This window comes from Antechinus flavipes, chromosome 2 (genome assembly GCF_016432865.1).
Source record: "Antechinus flavipes isolate AdamAnt ecotype Samford, QLD, Australia chromosome 2, AdamAnt_v2, whole genome shotgun sequence".
Taxonomy (NCBI): Eukaryota; Metazoa; Chordata; class Mammalia; order Dasyuromorphia; family Dasyuridae; genus Antechinus; species Antechinus flavipes.
The window spans coordinates 7,951,306-7,965,121 of NC_067399.1; positions in this window are offsets into that span (position 1 = coordinate 7,951,306).

Consider the following 13,816-nt stretch of genomic DNA (forward strand, 5'->3'; position numbering starts at 1 on the left):
TTTGGAATTAGCAAATATTACATTTTAGGGTTTGGTTTATTATTTTGTTTAGTATTTTATAGATGTAAGACAGTTATGGTGAAAATGTTAATAATGCAGATTAAACCTTAAAACCTGTCATGCATACTGCCCTTGTTTCCAGAGAGCAGATTGTTCAACATTTAACAGATGGATTAATGGAATTGATAAGGTACACAATACAATGCAGCAAACGACCATAATAATTTGTTTTTGATAAATCAAAGATCCAAGTTTTTGGGGATTAAAAACTCACCATTTGACAAAAATTTCTGGAAAAAGTGGAAACAAGTTTGGAAGAAAACTAGGTATAAGCTAACAGCTCATACCGCTTACCAAGATAATGTCAAAATGGATAAATGATTTAAACATAAAAGGTGATATCATAGATAAACTAGGGGTACATAGAATAATGTATCTATCAGATTTATTGATTAGAGGTTTTATGACCAAGCATAGATAGAGAGAATTACAGGAAATAAAATGGAGAATTTTGATAATATGAAATTTCAAAGTTTTTATAGAAACAAAACTCATGCAGTCAAAATTAGAAGGAAGACAGCAAATTGGAACAAAATAATTATAGCAACTTTCTCTGATAAAGGTCTCATTTTTCAAATATATAGGAAATTAAGCCACTTTTTTAAAAGCATGAGCTCCTTTTGATAAATAATCAAAAGACATAAATAGGTACTTCCAGAAGAAGAAATCAAACTTATTAATAGTCACATAAAAGTATTTGAAATTGTTCTGGATTAGAGAAATAAATTAAGATAATTCTAATTGACTAAAATGAGAGAAAAGGAAAATGAAAGATGCTCGAGGGGATGTGGGAAACATTGGGATACTAATGTACTTTTAGTGGATTAGTTAGTTAGTGTACATTGATTCAACCATTCTGGAGAACAATTTGTAACTATGCCCAAAAAAATTCTAAAATTTCATATACTTCCATTCAAAAATATATCCATTAGACTTGTAGTCCAAAGAGATTTTTAAAAAGAGAAAAGGACTTATTTGTGCAAAAGTATCCCATTTGTGGTATCAAAGAATTGGAAAAGGAGAGGATGCCCATCGATTGGGAAATGGCTGAACAAGTTTTTGGTAAACTATTATGATGGGATATTATTGTGTTGTAAGAAATGATGAGCAGGATGGTTTCAGAAAAAAAAAACCTGGGAAGACTTATTTGAATTGGAAAGTGAAATGAGTGAAACCAGGAGAACCTTATACACAATAATAACAGCATTTTTGGATCATCAATTGTGAAAGACTTAGTTGCTATGATAAAAATGATGTTCCAAGACAATTCTGAAGGAACTATAATGAAAAATTCTTTCAATCTTCTGAGAGAGAACTGTTGAGCTCTGAATGCAGATTGAAACATATTTTTTAAAAACTTTATTTTTCTTTTGTCTATATGTGTGTTTTCTTTCATAATATAGAACTATGTTTTGCCTGACTTTACTTGTATCATATTGCTGGCCTTCTAAAGTGGAGAAGAGGTGTAGAGAGGAGAGAATTTGTACCACAAATTAAAAAAAAAACAGAATGTGGAAAAACAATGGGAAAAAAACCCAAACGTTTATCAAAATTCTCCTGGGAGGACAAGTGAAAATGTAACCAGTGCTGGGAAGCATAGTCAGGGAAGCTGTGTGAACAAGTGGGAGTTGGTCTCAGTGAGTCTAAGGAGATACAAAGAAAGGGAAAGGAAAAACAAAGTTTAAGGTGAAGGCTAATTTGTTAGTAATTCCAAGAGGACACGGTGGAAGGGGTGGAGAACTGCAGGGCATTGACGGAGTTGGCTTTGGGAATAGAAATAAGGGACTTGTTATTGTGTTGAGAAGAGGACGAGAACCAAGTTTGAGCAATGACACTTGGGAGTTTAGAATCCCTGGAATGGCAGGAAATGATGAGATGGGAGTATGTTAATCACTGAGGAATGAATTTAGGTTGTTGCTGTCCATAGAGTCAATCTAAAGGTGATATTGTTTAGGGCACTGAGCTGTAGTGATCTTGATACAGGATGGTGGGATGCCTGGGTTCAGGCAAACGGACAGCCATGGTTTGGATGGGTTCAGAGTGCTTGCCTTACCTGATCTTTAAGTGTCCAAAGAGCTTGAGTTCCGCAAAGGAAAAGCCAAGGAAATGAAGAGCGTCCCTTGCCTAAGCTATCCAATGTCTCCAACTTGTCCATCAGTGCATAAATTCGGCTGATGCTGCAAATTGTGTGGTTCTGGATGAATTGAAATATTGGTGACAGAAATGAAATCTGCATCTGCAGGGTAGAAGTGTAGATTGCAGACTATGACTAGGCTAGAAATATACAAAGAAATCCTTTGAAATCCATTCTTGCCATATGGCACCATTGGCTAATGAAATTTTGCTAGAAATTCTCAGTTAAAATTCATGAAATGTCATTAATGTAATGGAGGAGACTATTTCTGGAAACTGATTCTCATGTTTACTTTGATTTCCAGTGTCTCTTACGCTAGTTTTGTAAATAATCTTGTCTTATTTCTCAGGGTCCTTGAATAGCTCTTCTTCCCATTATGTTCTCCCATTTCCCTGAGAATGATTCTATTCTTTGCCAGTGTGTCTGTGTATTAAAAAGTATTGACTAATATTGTTCCCATTTTAAAGATAAAAATTGGTTTTCAAAAGGAGAAAGTGGCTTGTTTAGGATAACACAGTCATTGACAGGGCCAGAAAGAGACCATATATTTCTTGAACCCAGCTCACAATATTAGTCTAGGTCAAAGAATGGGCTGTAGGGTCACAGACTATAGAGATTATTACTATAGGGTATTTTGGAAAAGATCTTAATTGATTCTTTTAATAGATGAAAACATATTGGCTCAAAGGACAAATGTTATCCAAGAGGATGCCAGTAGCAAGGCATTATGGGTAAGATCCATATATATTCAAAGCCAGGTCCTCTAATGGCCAATCCAGTGCTCTTGCTAAGGCTCCATTCTGACTCATGATTAATTCCATATCATCGATGGGATTTTACTTCAGGATGCTAACTACCTCAACATTCAAAATGCTGCCCTGGACCTTCACAGAATTTCCAAATTGGAAGAGATTTCTGTGGGTAACTTGTCCAACCTATATTTGAATATAATATCCAGATAATTGGTTGTCCAGCCACTGCTTGGAGTTATATTGATTTCCTGCTAAATCTGATTATAGAATTCCTATCCAGTTAGGTGGCTCAGTGGATAGAGCATCAGTCCTGAAGAAAGGAGGACCTGAGTTCAAATCTGGCCTCAGATACTTAACACTTCCTGGCTGTGTGACTCTGGGCAAGTCACTTAACCCCAATTGCCTCAGCAAAAAAAAAAAAAAAAATCCTATCCTTTACTAAATCATGGATCTGCTCAGAATCATAATTTCAATTCTAAGAAAGAACTCAGAAACCATTTAGTCTCCCCTATACCTAGAAAAAGACTGCTCTGATAATTGTCTTGATATAGTAAGTGGTCATCAACCCTTTATTTAATGATGGTTAGAGAAGGAGACATCACTATTAGAGTAAACCATTCCAATTTGGAGAGCTCAAAATTAGGAAACCCTCACTTCCCATTGTCAAATACACATTTGTCTCCTTGCAAACTGAATGCTTTGATTTGCCATTTTTGTCCCTTGGGAGACAAACACAAAAAGTCTAATCTTCAAAATGCGAATCTACTTTAAGACAGTGTTTACTCTCTTGCCCAGTTTAAACATTCCCAGTTTGTTCAAACCATCCTTCTAGTACATGAACAGGGTGTTCCTCACCATTTTTTGGATCTCTCCCCTCAATAATTATAACCTCTGTATTAATGTCCTGGAACAATGCCCCGCTGCTTAGTTATTCTTTGATTTGACTTGGTGGGAGGGGAAAGAGGAAAAGGGAGACACAGACAGACAGAGACAGAGATGGAGACACAGACACAGAGACAAAGAGAGAGAGAGAGAGAGAGACAGAAACAGAGACAGAGAAAAGACCCAGGGAAGGATCCCAATTTTGTATGTAAACATAAAAAGATAAAACAGAACAGTTGGTGCCCTCGAGGAGCTTACAACATGCTGAATGGGAAGAACATTCTGAAAGGAGGAAAACTTTTTACAAAGTATACTGTATGTAAAGCAAATACAAAATGATTGGGTGGAGGAAGACACTAGCAAATGGAGGGCTCCAGAAGGACCTTTCAGAAGGTAATTCCTTAAATCAACTTTGAAGAAAGCTTGGTGGTATCCAAGGGAGAGTTTAGGGCAAAGTAAATGGAAGACATTGAGGCAGTGCCTGCACAAAGGTGTGGAGGTAGGAGATGAAATAAGTAACATTAAGCATTTGGTTTGTCCAGAATGTAGCAGACTGAATGCAAGGGATTAGGAAGTGAGCATCTGGAAACGAGGAGTATGGATCAAAGACCCCGGATGGAGAAGGGTAACTGAATATAAGGGTCACAAAATTTTGACAACAGTAACAGATTTCTGGAAATTAAAAAAAATTAAACATGTCACGCATTTGAGGTGTTTCCTGCAGCACTTGCCTGTGTTGCATCATGTAATCTCACTGCAGCCTTGGTTCTGAACATGCGACACATGCACATTGCACTGGCTGTGCACCAACTCTGCCAGCTCAGCATCAAAATGGGACCAGGTGGAAATTTCTCAGGCAAAAAAGGCATCTCAAGTGGAAAAAATTTAAGAAGCCCTTTTTCTAGGACTTTGTGTCTGAAGGGAGAAAAACTCAAGAATAATGGTTTGAAGGGATGGAAGGAGAAAAAAGTGGCTTCTTTCTATAGTTAGAGAGGAGTGGACACATTTGGAGGCAATACAGAAGGAAGGAGATAAAGAAAAAGGTGAAATTAAAGATTAGAGAGATGGGATGTTCCAAGGGAATCTATTAGGCATTTGGTCCACATTCATCAGCCATCCCCTGTATCCTTTCTCAGAAACTTGCTGTCTTACTAGTTAATGCTAAGTGTCTGAGGTCAGATTTGAACTCAAGTCCTCCTCTTCAGGATCAGTGCTCTATCCATTATGCTATCTAGCTGCCCAACTGAAGTAGATTTTTGAATTTAATATACGACTTTACACTGATCTCTATTAAATGCTACTTTTGATTTGGATTCGACCCAACATTTTACTCTGTCAAAATTCTTTTGGATCCTGACTCTCAATCTCTCATCCAGTGCTAATTCTCCTGCCAACTTTATGCCCTTTCCAGATGTGAGCCAAACATGCCATCCATGAGCGGATCCAAATCATCCATAAAACAACTATGAAAGGAAGACTTGGCTAAAATCCTTCTGATTTGTCATTGGCTCTGACAGATTAATTAGTGAAGATTCTCAATTAATGAATCCCTTTGGGTCTTCGGTTTTTCTTTTCAGAAATTAGGACTCTTCCTGTTGCTTTCATAGTAATTATTATTATTATTATTATTGTTATTATTATTATTATTATTTTTACAAAATCACAAAAGTTCTTCCAGTAGACTAGTGATGACCTTTGAGTAGAGTTTGAGCTCTGCCCGTGTTGAAGACGTGACATCAGGGGCAAATTAAGTGTTCAGGTCTTTCTTGGAGACAGCAGAGTGAACATTCTGGTATCTTCCAATAGGGGCGACTAGAAACTGACTCCAGACTGGCTGGACCTGGGGAGGGAATGAGCAAAAAGAAGCCCCAGCAGCAAAATTCTACAGCTAAAAAGATGACTAGAAGGCAAGAAAAAGACAATGGCAGGGATCAGCTGTCTAGTTCACTTTTTCATTTCAGAGAAGGAAACTGAGGTTAAGGGGGCAAGAGGAGGGGAGGAGGATGAAAATGCTTGGAGGCACATGTCAAGTTGGTAGCAGAATTAGTGCTAGAAGAAGAGTCATAAGATCACATTGATCCAGAGCTGCAAGGCACTTCAGAAGACATTTAATCCAATCTTTATTTTTGTAGATGTGGAAACTGAGGACTGGATCTGGTAAGAAATTTGCTTAAGGTAACATGAGTCATGTTTCAGAAGTTGGGTTCTCTGATTCCAAAGTCCACTGACTCTTGCCATGGTCTTCCAGGCCATCTATAATTCTGCTTCATAGTAATCGGAAGAAGATAATTATTTTTTAAATCAATTAAGCAAGTTATTATTCTTATAATTGGCATTGATACAGCACTTCAGCGCTTAAGTATTTTACAAACATCATCTCCAGGGATGACCTTCAAAAAATTAGTTGATTTTTCTTAGTAGTAATATGGTCTAAACTCTGAGGGACTACTCTTGGATTGGTAAAGATGACAGAAAAAGATAATGACGAATGTTGGAGAAATGGGAGAACTGGGACATGGATACTTTGTGGGTGGAATTGTGAACTGCTCCAGACATTTTGGAGATCAGCTTGGAACAATACCAGAAGACTATAAAACTGTGCATATCCTTTAATTCAGCAGTGTCACTGTCACCACTGGGTCTGTATCCCAGAGAGATCATAAGAAAGGGCAAAGGACGCACATGGGCAAAAAATATTTGTAGCAGTTCTTTTGTGGTGGCAAGGAATTAGAAGTTGAATGGATGCCCATCCATTGGGGAATGGCTGACTAAATTGTAATATATGAATGTCATGGAATATTATTGTTCAATGAGAAATAATGAGTAGTCTGATTTCAGAAAAGCTTGGAAAGACTTTATCTTTGCTCATTTAGGGTTAGGGTTAGAAACTTTCTTGTGATTTTTCCCTTTTCTTCTGAGGTTTCTTTCACAACACGACTGATGTGAAATAGGTTTAAAATGATTGTACCTGTATAACCTATCAGATTGCTATGGTCTTGGATCTCAGAATCTTACAAAAATGAATGTTGTAAATATCTTTCTGTGTAATTGGAAAAATTAAATATTGAATTAAAAAAGGTGGAAAAGGGAAGACCTATCAGTCTGAGATCAGAGGAGAGAGGGGGAATCTCTGATTTCTTTGGCATAGGGAATTCTCATGTGAAGAAATTCCCTTTACCAATCTAGTCTGACAACTGCCCTGTAAGTTTCTGGATCTTGAAGAATTTCCCAGAGCACAGAGAGGTTTGGTAATGTGTATTGGTGGGACTTGAACCAGGTCTTCCTCGCTTCAAAATGATCTCTCCAGCCTAAAATGATCTGCATTGATGATGCATCTCCAGTCCTTAGTGCCTATGAAACCTTATACAAACTCACTGAAACTCTGGTCAATATTCTCCTTGAAGGCAGAATGGTGTTGAGCCAACGGACCTCTAAGACCCTTCCATGTCCACATGTAAGAGCCTGTGTTTCTTTTTTGTGAAGATATCCTGTGGAGAAATGGGAAGAAGCTTGACATTGCTGTCCCAGATGTGGGATCAAATTCTAACTCTGCTTCTTAAAACCTTGGGCAAAACATTTGCCTTTTCTGGGACTCAGTTTCCTCACTAGAAAAAAAAGAAGGCATGGGGATTAAATCAGGATTCTTAACCTTTTGTTTCATAGCCCCTTTTGGTGGGCAGTCTGGGGAAGTCTGGAATCATGTTTTTAAATGCATAAAATAAAATATAGAGGACTACAAAGAAATCCATGTTTGGACCACCAGAGGGCAGCTGAGTGATGCAGAGTAGGGCTTCTTAGACTTTTTCCCTTTGCACCCCTTTTAATTGGAGAAATGTTTACATGACTTTTGTATATAATTATATAAAAGAGGTGTGCAAATCAGAGATTTACTGAAAATAAATGATAATTTCATGACTTCCATATTCAATTCTGATACCCCATATGGGGTCACGAGCCACAGTTTAAGAAGCTGTGTTATAGAGCAGGGGGATAGACAAGCATTGAACCTGAAGTCAAGAAGACTCATCTTTCTGAGTTCAAATCTGGTCTCAAACACTATCTGTGTGATCCTGGGCAAGTTACTTTACTTTGTTTGCCTCAATTTTTCTCATCTGCAAAATGACTTGGAGAAAGAAACAGCAAATGATTCCAAGATCTCTGCTAAGAAAACCCCAAATGGGCTCACAATGTTGTGCATGACTGAAACAACAAAACAGGAAATCAATTCTATTGAAACATAGTAAGACAAGTTCACAGATTTCAGGTAAATAGTCAGAGGCTAGATGATTTTCAATGTCTCTTGCTGAACTAACATTCTAACTTTATCTATCTATCCATCTATCACTCTCTGTTTCTCTGTCTGTCCATCCATACCTATCTTCCATCCATCATCTATTCATCCATCCATCCATTTATCCATCTATCATCTATTTATATATTTGTACATCATTCTCTTTTTCTTTCCATTCATTCATCCATCCGGCTATCATTTATGCATCCAGCCATCTGTGTTTTTTTCTTAAATAACTTTTTATTGACAGAACCTATGCCAGGGTAATTTTTTATAACATTATCCCTTGCACTCACTTCTGTTCTGATTTGGCAAGCAGTCTTTTACATGTTAAATAGGTTACAGTATATCCTGGATACAATATATGTGTGCAGAACCGAACAGTTCTCTTGTTGCATAGGAAGGATTGGATTCAGAAGGTAGAAATAACCCAGGAAGAAAAACAAAAATGTAAGTAGTTTATATTCATCTCCCAGTATTCTTTCTTTGGGTGTAGCTGCTTCTGTCCATCATTGATCAATTGAAACTGAATTAGATCTCTTTGTCGAAGAGATCCACTTCCATCAGAATACATCCTCAAACAGTATCATTGTTGAGGTATATAATGATCTCCTGGTTCTGCTCATTTCACTTAGCATCAGTTCATGTAAGTCTCACCAGTCCTCTCTGTATTCATCCTGCTGGTCATTTCTTACAGAACAATAATATTCTATAATGTTCATATACCACAATTTACTCAACTATTCTCCAATTGATGGGCATCCATTCATTTTCCATCCATCTATGTTTTACGGATCCTCCTAAGTCTGTTTCAAGATTCCCTAAGTTCTGATAGTCTGTGTTCTCTGTTCTCATGTATCTAAATAGCTCAAAAATTCCAATTCTAGAACATATAATATTCTAGAGCAGGGGTCCTCAAACTACGGCCCGCAGGCCAGATGTGGCAGCTGAGGACATTTACCCCCCTCACCCAGGGCTATGAAGTTTCTTTATTTAAAGGCCCACAAAACAAAGTTTTTGTTTTTACTATAGTCTGGCCCTCCAACAGTCTGAGAGACAGTGAACTGGCCTCTTATTTTAAAAGTTTGAGGGCCCCTGTTCTAGAGTTTTCCCCTCAAAGATGGAAGCTGTTTTCTGTATTATCCTAGGTCTTGGCTTGATTGAGGTATGCAGATAAGCACCAGGGTAGCAGAAATGCCAGCAGAAACCCAGAGAACAATCTTATTCTAATGTTTTTACCTCTCATAAGGGTTGCTCCCAAGATTCCAAGAGTAGCATTCAACTGTCCGAGGGGAAAGAGATCCAAAGCTTCTTGTGTTGGGACTGGATTTGGAACTTGGCTGGTATTCTGGGATTACTTCCTGACAATAGAAGGAAAATCTTCCTTTTGAAGTCATCACAAGAAAGGAAACAGGAAACTGATGATCAGACAAGGAGCCTTTTGATTTACCCAGGAGGGCTTGGAGGGGCAATACTAACCTAATATGAGGTATAACAGTTAAAATTAAGGTAGATTGAGGAGGATCTAAACTTCCTAGCAAAGGAAAGTAGGTAAGGAGGGAGAGGTACAAAAGATAAGGAGGGAATACAAAACAAAAACAGGACGTCATAGATAGGGATCATGTTATGACTGGCTCCTTCACGTCAGAACTGAGGCAAGGGGGAGACACTATGATTGGTTGGCAATTGGGAATGAAGGGCTAGCAACAACCCCCTTTTCCCCCACTGCGAGTAAGAAAATGTCCATTTTTGAATCTACATGTAGGTTAGAGAGAGTGGCTAGATTTCTTTGGATAACAAACCCGACATTCTTGAAGGATAGCTTGCAGTAAAGAGGCTAAACCAGACTACCTGGTGTTCACCTGCATCCCTTGAGGATAACAGATTTCCTTGAGGCAAGAATAGCACAATGACAAGTAGGAGAACTGGATTTTCAGCCAGAAGAATTTTGAGGTAAATTCAGAGGCAAAGAATCATGACTTAGGCAATTATAAGACAGAATTAATTTAACTATAAGTAGTATTAATAAAAAAAAGAACAATTTGATTATTGCAGATGTTGGAATGGACATTGGATTTGGAACTGGGATCTTACCAGTGTAGAGAATTCCCAGAGGAGACAACCTCCTTTACTAATAAAGACTGGCATTTTCTTTGCAAACTACAATTTTGATAGCTTGGGCACTGAGCAAGCAGGTGACTTGTCCAAAATCCCACAGCCAATTTTGGCCAGAGAAGGGTTTTCCTGCCTTCATGGTCAGCTCTTTTCCCGCTAAGCCTACTATCTCTCATACTTCAGTTATCCCTGTATATATTTCATCAAAATGTGCTATATTTTTGTTATATTGTCTCGTTATGATCTTGTCATAAAATAAGGATGGAGACAAGGAATTTGCTCAGCATTCACTCCCAATACTCCAGGGTACATAAGAAGACTCTTTGGATCAATGTAAAAACAGTTTTATATTTTACGATTTTATTTGGAGATTTTCTCCATATGTGACCATGAAAATTACTTCAATAGCATTCTGTTATTTGCACTTTCCCCAAAACAATCTTGTGAGATATACAGACTCTGTAGTTGTGGTTCCTTTAGTGTAGAGACCTCCAAAGAGGAAGCCCCCTTTATGAAGACATATCTGCAAGAAATCTATAACTTCAGACTTTCCTTACGTGCCAATCTGACCAGGGGCTTCCCCTACATTCCTCAACAGCTTCCCTATTCCTTCTTAGATAAAATATAACCCCCTTTTAGAGCCTTTCACAACCAGAGCCCAACCTTTACAAACTCATGGGATGTTACTGCTACTTTTGTATTCTACAATTGAGCCAAACTGAATGTCTCTCTCTTCTTTACATTTACTACCTCTGGGCTTTTGCCTTAGCTATCTTACGTGCCTCAAATATATTCCCTCTTTTACCTCACAGTGTTCCATTTTTTTCAAGAAACCTTTCTTCTTTCCCCAATCTTTGATTCCCTCCATGCTTTCTTCCCTTTCTCCCTATCAAAATTAATTTGCATTTAATCTTTTTCTGTGTTTTTATTTTAAATTTTACCTATGAGTATTTACACATCTGTGTTTCTCTCCCCTATTTTATAGAGAACTTTTAAAAATAAAGATACTTTCATTTTTTATTTGTACGCCCAGCACTCAGCATGTAGTAGGTACTTAATAAATAACAGATTGATCAGAGGGTTTCCTGAGGCTTTTAAGAGATGTGATCACTCACATTGCATCTATGTGATGAAGTCAGGACTTGAAGCTGCATCTACTAGACAATCAAAGCTCTTGGAGGACAGGGACCCTGAATTTTCTTTCGTTGCCAGGATTCGGTACAATTCCTGATATTGGTGATTGATTCCTCAATCAGATTATCAACTCAGTCAGATGACCACATTGTCTCGCCTTACTCCCATTTAACAGAGAAGAAAATTGAAGTCACAAAGAGATTGGATGATTTGCCCCAAATCACAAACAATAAATACGAAAGACAGGAATCAGACATCAGTCTAGCTCTCTCCTATTTTATATGGCTCTTTCATTTGGTGGAATTGTTTAGTGAAATTTCTGATGAAAAGTAAGTTTCTTATAATAAACAACAAGAAAATGAAATGGACATCGAAGAGCCTCCATCACGGGAATTTCGCAAACCATTGGGAAGGTCCATTGTCTTCATCCCCAAATAGAAGAAGCTGGATTAGCTGAGTCAAAGATGTAGGCTAGATATCATCCCGAGGGCCACAAGGCTTCACTCAGGTGAGTTTTTTGAAACAAAAGAAACTTTACTTCCAGCAACTTTACTTCATATTCATTCCTCTTGGCCCATCAGGCTGCAAATAAGTGCATTGAAGAAAATAGATTCTCCAGAGGCAGATTAGAGACTCCCAGATTTGCCCAGATTTCCTAAGCAAAGTCTACTCCACAGGTGACTTGACCATCTGACCACAGGGCTCGTACCTTTCTGGTGCTTGAATCTTTGATGTGAATGCTCTGGGATTCATTTCTGACATCCCTGGGATTATTGCCTTTTTTTTTTTTTGGAGTTGGTATAATTCCAATCCAATTGGGATTGGTTTAATCTGTCTCTACTTTTGTTCTGAGATTATAATAAATGCAGGTTATTGTCATTTATAGTATTTTGAAATATACCTAGGCTTTGTTTTTTAGTATGCTTTTCAAGTTCTGTGATTTTTAAGTCATCCCTCCCTGATATGCCTTCTAGATAATTTTAAAAAATCATGTTTCTTTCATTTTCTTCTATTTTTTTCAATCCTTATATTTTCCTCTAATACTTGATGTTTTACGGACTCACTGAATTCTCTTTGGTTTCTTACAATTTCTGGAATCCAGTTTTTTGGATAAAACCGACCACTTGCTCTTCTAAGTTGCCAATTCTCTTCCAAATTATAGTGATTGTAAGTCTCTGTACCCGTCATCCTGAGACTCTTATTGCTTCCAAAGCTGATGAGCTAAATCCTCCACCACAGCCTGCCCAGCTTTGTCCAATGGGGGTTTTAGCCATTATTTATGCTGCAATTTTCACATGTTTACCATAACAACCAATGAGTTTTCTTCTTCTTCTTCTTCTTCTTCTTCTTCTTCTTCTTCTTCTTCTTCTTCTTCTTCTTCTTCTTCTTTTTTTTTGGTGGGGGGGAGGGATCACTGGCTAGGAAATAGAAAGCTGGATTCAAGTCCTAATGCTTCCATTGATTCAATACACGACTCTGGGCAAGACATGTTCTTTCTCTGGCTTCAATTGAGGCCATTGGTCTGAATGATCACTGGAGGATTTTTCTAGGCTTTTTGGGCAGTTTGTTGGCAGGTGTGCTCCAACTGAGAAGACTTGACTCCAAAACAAAAAAGTGCAGCAAAGGCAAAGATGAAGTGAGTCTAAATCCGGGGGAGGGACTTGGAGATGATCTACTGGGAGCTGGCTCATTTCACACTGAGCTGCCACTGTATGGCTGCCTCTTGCCTTTGTGGTTCCTGGGGCTGTCTCCAGGTCACTGCCCAGCCTTCATCCCTTGAGCTTTAGGGAATAAGTACTTGACTTCTAGTCTGCCTCTGTAGCCAACTCCTGACTCATGATTCTGCTCTTGTTGAAAGCCATCTGTGCCTTTGTTAAAAACATCTGAGTTTTCCCCCTGACAAAAGGACCCATTTTTGGCTCTCAGAACATCCTGGCTTTCCCCTTCATCTGTTTCCTGGGACAATCTGTCTCAGCTGTCCTTCAGCCATCCATCAGCCGAGTTACACCTTCAGTCTCATTTTCAATCCCAAACTGCTCCATATCAGTGATAGTGGGCTCTAAAGCAATTTCCTCTGATCATAGTCTCCTGATCGTCCTCCCTTTTGATGGCTCCACTCCTCCCAAACTCTTTTTAATCCTTCCCTTCCTTGCCATTTGTCCGTTACCCCACTATTTGTTCACTGTTCTGGTTGGTTTTTCATTTCTTCACATTTTCTTCTAGCAAAACAGGGCAACTCATTATCTTCCATTCATCTCTCCCCTGGATTTTCCATAATACCTGCCCTGCTGAGCTCCTACCTGGTGCCCCTCCTAGGAACTCCCTTCTCTGCTTCTGAATGAAATCAGGAAGTTCTGCTGACTGGGTATATTAAAGCTACATGTTAATCTTGGCTCAGCTGGGCCTTCGGTGTTACATGAAAATCCTTTTATTCATCTCTCATGTAAT